Source organism: Meles meles, chromosome 2 (genome assembly GCF_922984935.1).
Source record: "Meles meles chromosome 2, mMelMel3.1 paternal haplotype, whole genome shotgun sequence".
Taxonomy (NCBI): Eukaryota; Metazoa; Chordata; class Mammalia; order Carnivora; family Mustelidae; genus Meles; species Meles meles.
In genome coordinates, this window is record NC_060067.1 from 199795491 (window position 1) to 199813223 (window position 17733).

The window sequence follows — 17733 nt, forward strand, 5'->3', positions numbered from 1 at the left end:
TTTCGCTTGCCACTGTCTGCCCCAAGTAAAAATTAGGTACATCCTTCAGTCTCACTAGTTTTCTTAATGATAGGTTAATTAAGTTCAGTGATTCTTTATCTCATTAAAAATGACTTTAAGTCCCACTGGGAATGCAATAACTCTTTAAAGACAGTGAAGAAAGTAAAAGTACTATTTTAATTAATGAGAAAGGCATATGTTATTTAATCTATCTCTCTATCTATAGATATAGATTTGTTATTTAATACATAGATATGTTATTTAATCTATAGATATTTAATCCTCTCTTCACCTCAACAACATCATAACCGGCATTAACCCCTCCTTACATCCTCCTTCTCCTGAGGTACTTTGTTACCCACTTTCTTTTTTTTTTTTTTTTTAAAGATTTTGTTTATTTATTTGACAGAGAGAGAGACCAGAAGTAGGCAGAGAGGCAGGCAGAGAGAGAGGAGGAAGCAGGCTCCCCGCGGAGCAGAGAGCCCGGTGCGGGGCTCGATCCCAGGACCCTGAGATCATGACCTGAGCCGAAGGCAGCGGCTTAATCCACTGAGCCACCCAGGCGCCCCTGTTACCCACTTTCTTATTGTGAAATTATTACTCATTTTTCAAGTCTTTTTCCCAATATGGCTTCCTTTGTTGATTTTTCATCCATGCAGTACTGTTGCCTAAAATGTTCCTATCTCTGTAGATCTCTGTATTAAAGTGTGAACCAAGGGATGTCAGGGTGGCTCAGTCGGTTAAGCATCTGCCTTTGGCCCACGTCAGGATCCCAGCCTCCTGGGATGGAGCCCCCATCTAGTCCCTCATGGGGTTCCTTGCTCATTGGGGAGCCTCCTTCTCCTTCTCCCTCTTCCTGCTACTTTCCCTGCTTGTACACGCTCTCTCTCTCTTGCTATCTATATATCTATCTATATCTGTCTATCTACCTATCTCTCTCTTTCTCTCTCTATCTATACGGATAGGAGGAGAATTAGAGGTGTACCATATCACAGATGCCACACAAAAAGCTAAATAAAGAACATGAAAAAGCACAGAGATATTGAACAAGACTAGAATCAATGCTGGGGAGACAGTAAGGTCCGATTTCCCACTTTGGTGATGAATAGCATAGTGACACTTTTATCAGTTTTAATGTCAAAGATTCCAAAAAGGACTCTTATGAAGAGTCCTTTCAACTGAAACAAAAGTTTGCAAAACAATCGCAGAGTAAAAGAGCATTTTAAAAGTAGTCATTAGCTGTGGGTTGCTATACAACGCCCATCTCATTAACTTGCTACTTAATTTTGTGCTTCAACCGTAGAAGGAGGAATTTCAAATAGCCTGTAGAGGTCTTACATTCATAACATGTTTTTGGTGATGAGAAACACAGCATTAACTGCATAGACTTTGGGGATAGTTATATACTCGGATAAACATTTCAGTTTTAAAACTTCCTGGCTATGTAACTTGTGAAAATACCTCAGCTTAGTGTACATCAGTTTCTTCATCACTGAAATGCTGGATCCAGCTTACAGGTTTATTGTGAAAATTAAGTGAATATAGAAAAAGATTGGGGATATTTCCGACAGAGTAGATGGTATATAAATGTTTGCTGTTAATCAAAGCCATACGATTTTAAAGCTCAGATTCGAAAGAAAAGCAGTATAAATTCCAGCGTCAAGGTTACAGCAGCGCAGGGGGTTTGTTCCTAGGTCTGTGAATTCCTCCACACTGCAGATCACAGCGATACCCTCGTATCTAAACCGGATGGTAGAACGTCAGAGTTGGAGGGAATCTATGGACTCTAGTAGGAATTGAGCCAAGCACGCTAGTGTGCAATAATCCCCCCACACACAGGTGCAAGGTTGAGAAAAAACAGTGAGAATTACAATTTCCTATGGGACTGAAATGCATTTGCAAATAGTTTATTGAACTATCTAAACCACAAAAGGGGAAATCATGCACTAATTTTGCTTTTCCTCCCATCGTTCTTCTTGAAGCCCACCATCTTGGATTTCTTGTCTCTGGTGTAGGAGAAAGTATGGAACAGAAGGCCATGTTTCCTGGTCACTCTCAATCCCAGTCTGAGAAATTTATAACCTCACACAATGTAAATGACATACAAGTCACTCTTCTAATTAAATCTCCTGTCCCGGGGGACCTGGGTGGCTCAGTCTGTTAAACTTCTGTCTTCAGCTCAGGTCATGATCCTGGGGTCCTGGGATGGAGTCCAGAATTTGGCTCCCCATCCAGCAGGGAGCCTGCTTCTCCCTCTTTTGCCTCTCACTGTTGCTCTCAATCTCTCTCTCTCTTTCCCTCTCACTCACTCTCTCTTTCAAATAAATAAATAAAATATTCAAAAAGTAGAAGAAATAAATAAATAAAAGTCTCCTGTCCCTCCAGCACACTAACAATGTCAATTCTGGACAACATATGATATTGATTTCAGCCTCCAAACATTAGAACTATAGGTCACTCCCACTAGAGTCCTATTTCCTTCCTCTGCCCTCAAGGTAAGCTCCAGTCAGAATCTCACCTTTAACCTTTTTCATGGGAGCCAGATACACTTTCTGTATCAGAACTTAAGGGGTCATATGTCAAGTTCCACTAGTTTTATGAAATGCTAGTCTGACGAAGAGCATTCCTCTCCACCAGGTATGGCAGGGAGGGAAATCCCCAGAACTCCTCAAACATCCATTTTTTCCCTCATTTTTCTATATTTGCCATATATTGGCCACAAGGGCGATGGGCTTTGGTTCCCAAAGTGACTTAGGCAACAATCTAGCACATTTCTTTAGGAAATGAGAATACCTAACACCTGGCATTCTTAGATTTCAGATCAGCAAATATGGAGACAACACAAGAAGTCTCCATATTTCGGACGCACGTGTGGCCAGGTCCAAAAATGAGAAATAAGATTTGACCCGAAATTTGTTTAACGCTTCTAGGTTTTTCACAAAATATTGTAACATATACTAACCCCGGAGGATGTTCATAGTTGTTACATAAGTATACAAACATTCCACAGCTCATAAGCTTGAGAACTTCTATGTTAAACAGTATTAAACAATTTTCATTTTGGTTGGAACTCCCAGATTCTTTAATATACAAATATGCTGAGAAGTTCTAAGAGTTTTTAATATTCCATATTTTCAAAAAAGACTTCTGGGAGAGAGAGAGTACAGGGGGAGGGGCAGAAGGAGAGGGACGGAGGGAGAGAAGCAGACTTCCCGCTGAGTATAGAGCCTACCACGGGGCTCGATCCCACAACACTGAGATCATGGCCTGAGCAGAAATTAAGAGTCCAATGCCAACTGAGCCACTCAGATGCCCCTATATTCCAATTTTCTAAAATTACCTGACTAAAAAGACATTTTTAAAAGTACTATTTAATGGGACAATTCCATGTATGTCTGACTAAGAAAAGATAAACATCTTTTTTTTCATTATTTTTAAAAGATTCTTTGTGATTGTATCACTTTGTTTATTCAAATGTCTCAATCGCAGCCTTCAATTAACTGAAGAATCGATTATGCCCATCCTTAATGTAGTTCCTTTGGCCCTCTTCTCCTTTGAAGTATTTTGAGTGGATAAAGATTTTTATCTCTTCTTACATGAAACACAGATATTATAGTATTTAGGTGTACTTTGGTCAGTGTAAGTTTCTGTATTGTTATCAAATCTCTAATTCTATATAGTTTATATTCATGTATGTTTTATTTAAAATTAGGGGCGCCTAGGTGGCTCAGTGGGTTAAAGCCCTGCCTTCGGCTCGGGTCATGATCCCAGGGTCCTGGGATCGAGCCCCGCATCGGGCTCTTCACTCAGCGGGGAGCCTGCTTCCTCCCCTCTCTCTCTCTCTCTGCCTGCCTCTCTGCCTACTTGAGATCTCTGTCTGTCAAATAAATAAATAAATTCTTTAAATAAAATAAAATAAAATTAGCTAATTATAATTTTAAAATCATTATTTTTAAGGGGGGTAATCTCTTTACCTGGTTGATTGTTAATGAACTTCCTATTAACCAGGACACCCCAAGCCTTTTAAAGCTGTGGGACCAACAGTTATTCCTCTTGGAGCCTACACTGGTGTACAGTACTTCTGTCCCGAGCACTAATTTGGCAGTTGGTTTAGAAACATGAAAAATGCAGAGTCACACTCGTTTCATACGTGAGAAAAAATAAGTGACAAAATTTTAACACATCCTGCCTGGTTGAGTGATAAGATCGCTCATCAGTCTGGCTTTTCATATTAGTTACATTTTACATCACGTGAGATCTAGAAATATACTTCTCACTTCACAGTTTTAAATCTTACAGTAATTGCCGAACTCCCGTTTTCTGTGTAAATGAACAAATGAAAAACTTCACTTCAAACTATGTTGACCACTTATTAAATACAAATGACATATTTTTTTTCTAAATCAAAATGATAAGCAGTTTCTACATCTACAATTCAATTTAAGGGAGAGTACAAAGCTAAGTCCTCATAGGCTGTTTAATGCATTATTTTTATGTTTAAATATATAAGCAGATTAATAGCACTGCTTTAAGGCCCTGGGGCTTTAAACTATCTACCACATCAATCAATGGTGTGCCTAATTCTCAGTATTTGCACATACAGTGGTTGAACAAGTTCAATTATTTGTAGCAGGTAAAACAACATTTAATATGTTTGGTAACATCAGGATTAATAATAGATAGGTTCTTTTAATCTGTTTGGAGGGGATGCTCAGCTTTGTAATAACACCTTCTCTACATTCTGCAAAGTTATTTCTGTTTGGGTTAGAAGCAAAGGATGGATGAGAACATATATTTAATTTTTATGTGCATGTAGAATCTAAAAAGGGCAACGTTAATCCTTGTTAACAAAAGTCTCAGAATTGTAATGAGTTGTGTGCATTAGCAAATGAAAAAATGTGGAACTGTATTTATGATGTTGTTTAATATCCTTCTGACTCAGTATTTTATAAATTTTAATCAATAGGACAAATTTTTATCATTATCATCAAATAGAATGTTATATTTATCTCTAAAATAGGATGGTCATCTTTTATTTCTATCTTCATGATAATTTTCAGAAAATGAAATATTGGTGGATAAAGCTAAACTTTCACTGCAATCTGTGTAGAATTTTTCCCCTCTGGATTGAAGGGGAATATATATATATTATATATAAAATATTATATATAATATATATTATATATAAAATATTATATATAATATATATTATATATAAAATACAAATATATATAAATATTATATATAAAATATGCAATATTTATATATTCTATATATATAGAATATTATTATAAATAAATAAATAAATAATATTTATTTTATTTACTTCCTTAGTCATTCAGCCATTTTCAATAAAGTATAATTAATTCTACTTTATAAAAGTATCTTCAGTTGATCAAGTAAAATCTTTAGAACCATGTGATTCATCACAAATTAAAAACTCTACCCTGGAGTCTCATGCTTCCAACATGGCACAATATGTCCATCATGGGCCATGTTTCCCACTGATTACAACTAAAATCTGTATAAAATGCAAACAATCAATTACCCGAGAAGACTGAAAAGTAAGTAAGAGGAGGTAGATTGTGGAAAGGCATCAAAAATCAGAAGTGAGCTATAAAGGGGTGAGTGTCCTCTGTTGTTGTTGTTGTTACTGTTCTCTTTATTCTTATAACTTTGCCTCAAAGGTAGAAGCCAGTACCATGGGTACATAAAGTGGCAGTTAAGCCAGAGGCTAAATTTAAGAAAGACAATAAAAAACAGTGGAACTGGATAGAAGGCACTGTGTGGGCCAGAGAATGTGGAGACAGCTAGAAAAGGGGATTCCCTAATCAGATATGGGAATCCACGTCAATGTTGGGCTCACCAATGAGATGTACATCTGTGCATTAGACTCCGCGCAGCAGAGGCAGGCTCTGAAGAACTGAGATTAGAACCAGAACTAAAGAATTTAAGACCAGTCTTGTGGTTTGAAGTCACCTGTGCTGATTGCTTGAAAAAATAAAAAACGAAATTCTCCAGAGGACTATAACAGGACCCATAATCTAAGTATCACATTCAAAACATTGCCGATACAATCCAAATTACTCAACTCACAAAAAAGGAGGAAAATGTGACCAGTTTTCAAGGTAAGTGAACATCAACGGATGTTAACTTCAAAATGAGTTGAATGTTGACATTATTGGGAAAGGACCTTAAAATGTCTTTCATAAACATGCTCCACAAAGAAAAGGTAAACATACTTGGAATGAAAGAAAAGGACGGTTCTGAAAACAGAAATAAAAACTACAGAAGAAAATCAAAAAGAAATCCGGGAACAGAAAAAATACAGTAACTGAAAATTAACACCATTACATGGGCACAGCAGCAGGATGGGAAGGACAGGGGAACATTAGTATATGTGAAGACAGATCAATAAAATTTACTAAATCTGAAGATCAGAAAGAAAAAAAAAAAAAGATTTAAAACAGAAAAGCTAACGGTCTCAGGGATCTGTGGGACACCAAGAGCTCTAACACACATACCGTGTGAGGAGCAGTAGCAGTGATGGAACAAAAAATATTTGATAAAAATTCTCAAATTTGGAAAGCAAAATATACATTTAGAGATTCAAAAATCTCATCAGACCCCAACAGGATAAATTAAGAAAACCAGCCAGGATCCATCAAAATCAAATGTTTTAACAACCAAAAATAAAAGCGGGGGGAGTGGGAAATTTGAAGGCAGGGAGAGGATAAAAACATGCATGCATTCATTCATTCATTCATTCAGAAAATAACATTTTGTACACATGAAGAAAATTATGTCAGAGACTCCAGAAACCATGAAGGTCAGTAGATAGTGGAAAAATGTCATAAAATAATTGTCAGGCCACATGTCTATATTCAGCAAAATTGCATTTCAGAAATAAAGGCAAAATAAAGATGTAAATGAGAGAATTTGGAAAATTTGTTGCCAGAAGTCCTGCCCTGAAAGAATGCTAAAGAAGTATTGCCAAGCTAAAGAGAGAGAGAGAGATTTTGGATTTTCAGAAGCGAAGGAATCACAACAGAAAGGTAAATGTCAAGGTGAGTTCTTCAAAAGACAATTTTTGAAAGCAAAAATTATGTTATATTTCCTACTGGTGATATATACATAAAAGCTTATTATATACATTTAAATTTACATATATAAAATAATTATGATAACTATAGTGAAAAGGAGAGATCAAAGATATCTACCTAGGGATAAAGCTTCTAAATTTTATTTGACGTGGTATAATTTTAAATCAAAAAATAGAAGTTTAACTGTTGGTGGGAATGCAAGTTGGTGTAGCCACTTTGGAGAACAGTGTGGAGATTCCTCAAGAAATTAAAAATAGAGCTTCCCTATGACCCTGCAATTGCACTGCTGGGTATTTACCACAAAGATACAGATGTAGTGAAAAGAAGGGCCATCTGTACCCCAATGTTCATAGCAGCAATGGCCACGGTCGCCAAACTGTGGAAAGAACCAAGATGCCCTTCAACGGATGAATGGATAAGGAAGATGTGGTACATATACACGATGGAGTATTATGCCCCCATCAGAAAGGATGAATACCCAACTTTTGTAGCAACATGGACGGGACTGGAAGAGATTATGCTGAGTGAAATAAGTCAAGCAGAGAGAGTCAATTATCATATGGTTTCCCTTACTTGTGGAGCATAACAAATAACATGGAGGACATGGGGAGATGGAGAGGAGAGAGAGTTGAGGGAAATTGGAAGGGGAGATGAACCATGAGAGACTGTGGACTCTGAAAAACAACCTGAGGGTCTTGAAGGGGCGGGGATGGGAGACTGGGGTAACCAGGTGGTGGGTAATAGAGAGAGCACGTATTGCATGGAGCACTGGGTGTGGTGCAAAAACAATGAATACTGTTACACTGAAAATAAATTAATTTTAAAAAAGTAGAAGTTTAATTATGTATAATCTGTGGAGGAAGCAAAAACTAATAGAAAGTGATACAACTAAAATACACAAAGATATAGAAAAAAAACAAAACCAATAGTTTTTCATTTACTTAAAATGGATTCACCAATATTTCAACAGTACAAAAGAGGGTATAAAAAGGAAATTAGAAAAATGAAAAACAGAGGAGAAAAATCAGAGAAAAGAAATGGCACTCCTAAATCTGACAATTTAAATACTTGCAAATACAATCACTTAAATACATGAATTAAAAGACAGATTACCCCGATCTTCACTTCTGGGAAGACAGAGTAGATGTAACTTTCCCTATTCCTCCCACTAAGTGCAAAGAGTAACTCGGGGTGTTAATGTATTAAACAACCCCAAGAGGACTGTGAAGGGTGGTGAGCAGGCGTACTTAGGACTCAACAAAGGACACGGTGTGAATACTCTAGTTTTTCCTTTTTTTTTTTTCTTTATCCCAGATTTGGAGATGAGAAGCCAGGAAACCGGAGAGGCTAATGGACATAGATTAAAAACAAATGAATAAAACTGACCCAGCGAAAGTGAGCTTCTCTCTAGACAAAGAGCCAGGAAAGGGACTTCCTAGGCAGATACACACTAGAACTCCATGACTCCAGACAAATACACAGGAAAACCAAGGCTGCAGGGCTGTGTGAGGAAGGGCAACTTCCCCCCTCCCCAGGCTATAATGAGGCAGGCCCCCCACGGACCTGCCTAAAGGGATAGTGTTCTTATTACTCAGTCCTTTGTAATAAACCACTGGAAATTTAATGTATTAGTGTAACTGTCATTTTATTCTATCCTGTGATTCTGTGCATCAGGAATTCAGTTGGGCTCAGCTGAGTGACGTTGCTTCAAGTGACGTTGATGGGGTCACCAGGCATTTGGCTGAAGGCTTGATTGCAGGATCTGAGACAACAGCTGTCTTGCATTGAGTCCTTTGGGGGTAGCTGAAAGGCTAGATTCATCTGGGCCCCTTTCAGCCTACCAGGCCTCGGCATGTAAACTTTTTTTTTTCCTTAAAGATTTTATTTATTCATTTGACAGACAGAGATCACAAGTAGGCAGAGAAGCAGGCAGAGAGAGAAGGAAGCAGGCTCCCCGCTGAGCAGAGAGCCCTATGTGGGGCTCGATCCCATGACCTGAGCTGAAGTCAGAGGCTTTAACCCACTGAGCCATCCAGGTAGAGGCTTTAACCCGCTGAGCCACCCAGGTGCCCCCTGCATGTAAACTTCTTAGCAGAGTGTTCAGACAACTTACATGGTAGCTCACCACCCAGCGAGAACAGCAGAGACTTACATGGAAGTGTTCTCAGTCAGCAGACAGACTCCCAGTCCTCTGACATACTGCTAACTCCCATAGCATGTTGTTTGTCAAAGTAGTGACAGGCCAGTCTACATTTGAAGAGAAGGGAATGGATCCTACATTTTAAAACAAAGTGTGGGGGCGCCTGAGTGGCTCAGTCATTAAGTGGCTGCCTTTGGCTCAGGTCATGATCCCAGGGTCCTGGGATCGAGCCCCGAATTGGGCTCTCTGCTCAGCGGGGAGCCTCCTTCCTCCTCTCTCTCTGTCTGCCTCTCTGCCTACTTGTGATCTCTCTGTCAAATAAATAAAAATAAAATCTAAAAAAAACAACAAAAAAAACCCAAAATGTGAAGGAAACTTTAGCTCTCTCTCTTTTTTTAAAGATTTTATTTATTTGACAGACAGAAATCACAAGTAAGCAGAGAGGCAGGCACAGAGAGAGGGGGAGGCAGGCTCCCTGCCGAGCAGAGAGCCCGATGCGGGGCTCGATCCCAGGACCCTGGGATCATGACCTGAGCCGAAGGCAGAGGCTTTAACCCACTGAGCCACCCAGGCGCCCCGGAAACTTTAGCTCTCTTAATTCACCATCAAATTGTGCTCAATATTTCATTGTAACAGTTGTTTCTAAAATCTGAAAATAATCCAGAAAAGGGGGGTATATGAAATGCAAGTGTATATATATTTTTTTCTTTTACAATATGTAAGATTTATTTTGAAGTATGTTCTCTGTTGTGTGGGCAATAATGGATGAGTTTTACGTTGTTTGGTTCACAACAGAGCTATGTTGCATTCTGACATGGGGTTAAAGAAAAATAACTGTTCTTCATCCAGAGCCAACTGAAGTTATTGGCAGCTAGTATGGCTGCCTACTGGGAAATGGGTATCTAGGGAGCACATGTCCAGTCGGGCCCAGATGATCAGTCACTTTGTAAAAACCTATTCTTTAACTCCAGATTTTAAGTTTGGCTTGTCCCTTAACTGTTCTCTCCTTTTTAGATCCTTCAGATTGGGTATTATAAACGTGGATAGCTTCTCAAGCTTGCAGTTACACATTTTAGACTTGGAATTGACTTTTGAAATCCTTTAAGGAGTCTGCAGTATATCCTCCCACACAATGCAGGAGCTCTCTTCTTAGCGTCCTTGATTTTTTTTTTTATTTCCAATTAGTATTCATGCCTGTTCTTTTTTTTTTAATTTATTTATTTATTTTTTTCAGCGTAACAGTATTCATTGCTTTTGCACAACCCCCAGTGCTCCATGCAATACGTGCCCTCCCTATTACGCACCACCTGGTTCCCCCAACCTCCCACACCCGCCCCTTCAAAACCCTCGAGTTGTTTTTCAGAGTCCATAGTCTCTTATGGTTCGCCTCCCCTTCCAATTTCTTCTTTTTATAAACATATAATGTATTTTTATCCTCAGGGGTACAGGTCTGTGAATCACCAGGTTTACACACTTCACAGCACTCACGATAGCACATACCCTCCCCAATGTCCATAACTCCCTCCCTCTCTCCCAACCCCACCTCCCCGCAGCAACCCCCAGTTTGTTTTGTGAGATTAAGAGTCATTTATGGTTTGTCTCCCTCCCAATCCCATCTTGTTTCATTTATTCTTCTCCTATCCCCCTAACCCTCCATGTTGCATCTCCATGTCCTCATATCAGGGAGATCATATGACAGTTGTCTTTCTCCGATTGACTTATTTCACTAAGCATGATACGCTCTAGTTCCATCCACATCATCGCAAATGGCAAGATTTCATTTCTTTTGATGGCTGCATAGTATTCCATTGTGTATATATAACACTTCTTCTTTATCCATTCATCTGTTGATGGACATCTAGGTTCTTTCCATAGTTTGGCTATTGTAGACATTGCTGCTATAAACATTCGGGTACACGTGACCCTTCAGATCACTATGTTTGTATCTTAAGGGTAAATACCCAGTAGTGCAATTGCTGGGTCATAGGGTAGTTCTATTTTCAACATTTTGAGGAACCTCCATGCTGTTTTCCAGAGTGGTTGCACCAGCTTGCATTCCCACCAACAGTGGAGGAGGGTTCCCCTTTCTCCGCATCCTTGCCAGCATCTGTCACTTCCTGACTTGTTAATTTTAGCCATTCTGACTGGTGTGAGGTGATATCTCATTGTGGTTTTGATTTGTATTTCCCTGATGCCGAGTGATGTGGAGCACTTTTTCATGTGTCTGTTGGCCATCTGGATGTCTTCTTTGCAGAAATTTCTGTTCATGTCCTCTGCCCATTTCTTGATTGGATTATTTGTTCTTTGGGTGTTGAGCTTGCTAAGTTCCTTATAAATTTTGGATACTAGCCCTTTATCTGATATGTCGTTTGCAAATATCTTCTCCCATTCTGTCAGTTTTGTTAAGTTTTGGTTTTGTTAACTGTTTCCTTTGCTGTGCAAAAGCTTTTGATCTTGATGAAATCCCAATAGTTCATTTTTGCCCTTGCTTCCCTTGCCTTTGCTGATGTTCCTAGGAAGATGTTGCTGCGGCTGAGGTTGAAGAGGTTGCTGCCTGCATTCTCCTCAAGGATTTTGATGGATTCCTTTCTCACATTGAGGTCCTTCATCCATTTGGAGTCTATTTTCATGTATGGTGTAAGGAAGTGGTCCAATTTCATTTTTCTGCATGTGGCTGTCCAATTTTCCCAGCACCATTTATTGAAGAGGCTGTCTTTTTTCCATTGGACATTCTTTCCTGCTTTGTCGAAGATTAGTTGACCATAGAGTTGAGGGTCGATTTCTGGGCTCTCTATTCTGTTCCATTGATCTGTGTCTGTTTTTGTGCCAGTACCATGCTGTCTTGATGATGACAGCTTTGTAATAGAGCTTGAAGTCCGGAATTGTGATGCCACCCACTTTGGCTTTCTTTTTCAATATTCCTTTGGATATTTGAGGTCTTTTCTGGTTCCATATAAATTTTAGGATTATTTGTTCCATTTCTTTGAAAAAAATGGATGGTATTTTGATAGGGATTGCATTAAATGTGTAGATTGCTTTAGGTAGCATGGACATTTTCACAATATTTATTCTTCCAATCCAGGATCATGGAACATTTTTCCATTTCTTTGTGTCTTCCTCAATTTCTTTCATGAGTACTTTATAGTTTTCTGCGTATACATTAGGTTAGGTTTATTCCTAGGTATCTTATAGTTTTGGGTGCAATTGTAAATGGGATTAACTCCTACATTTCTCTTTCTTCTGTCTTGTTGTTGGTGTACAGAAATGCAACTGATTTCTGTGCATTGATTTTATATCCTGACACTTTACTAAATTCCTCTACAAGTTCTAGCAGTTTTGGAGTGGAGTCTTTTGGGTTTTCCACATATAGTATCATATCATCTGCGAAGAGTGATAGTTTGACTTCTTCTTTGCCGATTTGGATGCCTTTAATTTCTTTTTGTTGTCTGATTGCTAAGGCTAGGACTTCTAGTACTCTGTTGAATAGCAGTGGTAATAATGGACATCCCTGCCGTGTTCCTGACCTTAGCGGAAAAGCTTTCAGTTTTTCTCCATTGAGAATGATATTTGCGGTGGGTTTTTCATAGATGGCTTCGATAATATTGAGGTATGTGCCCTCTATCCATACACTTTGAAGAGTTTTGATCAGGAAGGGATGCTGTACTTTGTCAAATGCTTTTTCAGCATCTAGTGAGAGTATCATATGGTTCTTTTTCTTTCTTTAATTAATGTGTTCTATCACATTGATTGATTTGCGGATGTTGAACCAACCCTGCAGCCCTGGAATAAATCCCACTTGATCGTGGTGAATAATCCTTTTAATGTACTGTTGAATCCTATTGGCTAGTATTTTGGTGAGAATTTTGCATCTGTGTTCATCAAGGATATTGGTCTGTAGTTCTCTTTTTTGGTGGGATCCTTGTCTGGTTTTGGGATCAAGGTGATGCTGGCCTCATAAAATGAGTTTGGAAGTTTTCCTTCCATTTCTATTTTTTGAACAGTTTCAGGAGTATAGGAATTAATTCTTCTTTAAATGTTTGGTAGAATTCCCCTGGGAAGCCATCTGGCTCTGGGCTTTTGTTTGTTTGGAGATTTTTGTTGACTGTTTCAATCTCTTTACTGGTGATGGGCCTGTTCAGGTTTTCTATTTCTTCCTGGTTCAGTTGTGGTCATTTATATGTCTCTAGAAATGCATCCATTTCTTCCAGATTGTCAAATTTGTTGGCGTAGAGTTGCTCATAGTATGTTCTTATAATTGTCTGTATTTCTTTGGTGTTAGTTGTGATCTCTCCTCTTTCATTCATGATTTTATTTATTTGGGTCCTTTCTCTTTTCTTTTTGATGAGTCTGGCCAGGGGTTTATCAATCTTACTGATCCTTTCAAAGAATGAGCTCCTAGTTTCATTGATTTTTTCTATTGTTTTTTTTTGGTTTCTATTTCATTGATTTCTGCTCTGATCTTTATGATTTCTCTTCTCCTGCTGGGTTTAGGGTTTCTTTCTTGTTCTTTCTCCAGCTCCTTTAGGTGTAAGTTTAGGTTGTGTACTTGAGACCTTTCTTGTTTCTTGAGAAAGGCTTGTACCGCTATATATTCTCCTCTCAGGAATGCCTTTGCTGTGTCCCACAGATTTTGAACTGTTGTGTTTTCATTATCATTTGTTTCCATGAATTTTTTCAACTCTTCTTTAATTTCCTGGTTGACCCATTCATTCTTTAGAAGGATGCTGTTTAGTCTCCATGTATTTGGGTTCTTTCCAGCTTTCCTCTTGTGATTGAGTTCTAGCTTCAGAGCATTGTGGTCTGAAAATATGCAGGGAATGATCCTAATCTTTTGATACCAGTTGAGACCTGATTTGTGACCCAGGATGTGATCTATTCTGGAGAAGGTTCCATGTGCACTAGAGAAGAACGTGTATTCTGTTGCTTTGGGATGAAATGTTCTGAATATATCTGTGATGTCCATCTGGTCCAGTGTGTCATTTAAAGCCTTTATTTCCTTGTTGATCTTCTGCATGGATGATCTGTCCATTTCAGTGAGGGGAGTGTTAAAGTCCCCTACTATTATTGTATTATTATTGATGTGTTTCTTTGATTTTTTTATTAATTGGTTTATATAGTTGGCTGCTCCCACGTTAGGGGCATAGATATTTAAAATTGTTAGATCTTCTTGTTGGACCTTTGAGTATGATATAGTGTCCTTCCTCATCTCTTATTATAGTCTTGGGCTTAAAATCTAATTGATCTGATATAAGGATTGCCACCCCAGCTTTCTTCTGATGCCCATTAGCATGGTAAATTGTTTTCCACCCCCTCACTTTAAATCTGGAGGTGTCTTCGCATGTAAAATGAGTTTCTTGTAGGCAACATACTGATGGGTTTTGTTTCTTTATCCATTCTGATATCCTGTGTCTTTGATTGGGGCATTTAGCCCATTAACATTCAGGGTAACTATTGAGAGATATGAATTTAGTGCCATTATTAGCCTGTAAGGTGACTGTTACTGTATATTGTCTCTGTACATTTCTGATCTACTACTTTTAGGCTCTCTCTTTGCATAGAGGACCCCTTACAATATTTCCTGTAGAGCTGGTTTGGTGTTTGCAAATTCTTTCAGTTTTTGTTTGTCCTGGAAGCTTTTTATCTCTCATTCTATTTTCAATGATAGCCTAGCTGGATAGAGTATTCTTGGCTGCATGTTTTTCTCGTTTAGTGCTCTGAATATATCATGCCAGCTCTTTCTGGCCTGCCAGGTCTCTGTGGATAAGTCTGCCACCAATCTAATATTTTTACCATTGTATGTTACAGACTTATTTTCCCGGGCTGCTTTCAGGATTTTCTCTTTGTCACTAAGACTTGTCAATTTTACTATTAGGTGACAGGGTGTTGACCTATTCTTGTTGACTTTGAGGGGGGTTCTCTGCATCTCCTGGATTTTGATGCTTGTTCCCTTTGCCATTTTAGGGATATTCTCTATGATAATTCTCTCCAATAGACCTTCTGCTCCCCTCTCTCTTTCTTCTTCTTCTGGAATCCCAATTATTCTAATGTTGTTTCGTCTTATGGTGTCACTTATCTCTCGAATTCTCCTCTCGTGGTCCAGTAGCTGTTTGTCCCTCTTTTGCTTGGCTTCTTTATTCTCTGTCATTTGGTCTTCTATATCACTAATTCTTTCTTCTGCCTCATTGATCCTAGCAGTGAGAGCCTCCATTTTTGATTGCACCTCATTAATAGCTTTTTTGATTTCTACTTGGTTAGATTTTAGTTCTTTAATTTCTCCAGAAAGGGCTTTAATATCTCCAGAGAGGGTTTCTCTAATATCTTCCATGCCTTTTTCGAGGCCGGCTAGAACGTTCAGAATCATCATTCTGAACTCTTGATCTGACATTTTACCAATGTCTGTGTTGATTAGGTCCCTAGCCTTTGGTACTGCCTCTTGTTCTTTTGTTTGTGGTGATTTTTTCCACCTTGTCATTTTGTCCAGATAAGAGGATATGAAGGATCAAATAAAATACTAAAAGGGTGGCAAAGACCCCAGAAAAATGTGCTGTAACCAAATCAGAAGAGACCCCAAATTGTGGGGCAGAGAAAGGGGATAAAAAGAGGTTCAGAAAAAAAAAGAAAAAAATTTAAAAAACAAAACAAATAAAGAAAAAATATAAAAAAGAAAGAAAAAATATATATTTTAGATAAACTAGTCAAAAAACGTTAAAAAAGAAAAGGGTAAAAGTTTTAAAAAATTTAGCAGAAGAAGAAAAAAGAAAGAAAAAAAATTGAAAAAAACAATTGAATTAACCGCAAGACTAAAGAATCATGGGGAGAAAGCCATGAGTTCCGTGCTTTGCTTTCTCCTCCTCTGGAATTCCGCTGCTGTCTTAGGAATTGAACTTGCTTTCCTTGATAGATGAACTTTGTCCTGGCTGGATATTTTGTTGATCTTCTGGTGGAGGGGCCTGTTGTAGTGACTCTCAAGTGTCTTTGCCCGAGGTGGAATTGCACCGCCCTTAAGGGGGCCGGACTAAGTAATCCACTCGGTTTCGATTTTGGGAGCTTCTGTTCCCTGAACGCTTTCCGTAGAGTTCCGGAGGATGGGAATGAAAATGGCAGCTTCCTAGTCTCTGGCTTGGAGAAGCCGAGAGCCCGGGGTCCCACTCCTCAGTGCACCCCCAGAGGACAACATCCAATCACTCCCGTATCCCCAGCCTCCTGCCGTGCTCGGGGCTCACCCAGTCCACGACCAGTTCAAGGTAACCCCGAGCTGAGAGCTCACTCCTTGGCTCTGTCTCTGTAGCCGGCTTCTCTGTTCTAACACCTGCGAGCTCTGTGACACTCCGACACCCCCTATCCTTCTGTGACCCTGCGGGACCTGGGGCCACGCTGACCCCGCCTGGGCTTCACCCCGGTTTAGCCTCTGGAGCAATGTCCCTCAGTGGAACAGACTTTTAAAAGTCCTGATTTTGTGCTCCGTTCCTCCGTAGCTTGCCGGGAGCCGGCCCCACCCCCCCTCGGTCTATCTTCCCTTCGTTTTATTTTTTTATTTTATTTTATTTTATTTTAAAGATTTTATTTATTTATTTGACAGAGAGAGATCACAAGTAGACAGAGAGGTAGGCAGAGAGAGAGAGAGAGGGACGCAGGCTCCCTGCTGAGCAGAGAGCCCGATGCGGGACTCGATCCCAGGACCGGGAGATCATGACCTGAGCTGAAGGCAGCGGCTTAACCCACTGAGCCACCCAGGCGCCCTTCCCGTCGTTTTAGATTCACTTCTCCGCCAGTCCTACCTTTCAGAAAGTGGTTGATTTTCTGTTTCTAGAATTGCTATTCTTCTTCTCTCTGATCTCCCGTTGGATTTGTAGGTGTTTGCAATGTTTAGATAAGCTCTCGAGCTGATCTCCTGCTGCCTGATGTAGTCTCAGCCTGCTACTTCTCCGCCATCTTGACTCCTGCCGCAAGTGTATATTTAAAAAAATATTATCATATCAAAAGTTAATAGCAGCTTATAAATCACCACTCCTTCCTAACAGCAACTAAAAAAGCTAAACAGAAAAATTAACCACTCTTCCCAGATCCATCAGAGAAGGTCATTGGAAAAAACCACTGCCTCTATTCAAGAGACTGACAAACACAGAGAATCAGGACTTAACTAGAGTAGAAACCGGTGAGCAGGAACCTACCTGGAAAGCAGGGCTGGGATAGGAAAACCTGAACCACAGCTGACAAATTCCTGGAGGCCCAGGGTGGACACATCCAAGAGATAAAATCTTCAGGCAGATACAGTCATCAGGAACCCCCGCACTTTTGTAAAATTTACCTTAAGGAGCTCTACCAGATCCTCACAGTGAGTATTTAAGAATTCCCTCAAGCTTCCACAAGGGGAAGGGGTAAAGGAACTATTTTGAAATACACCAGAGTGCTCTGATGTTCTTAACAAGAACTTAGCACAGGAAAAACTACTTCAGCAGAGCCTAACCAACTTGGAGGAAGCAATTTGCC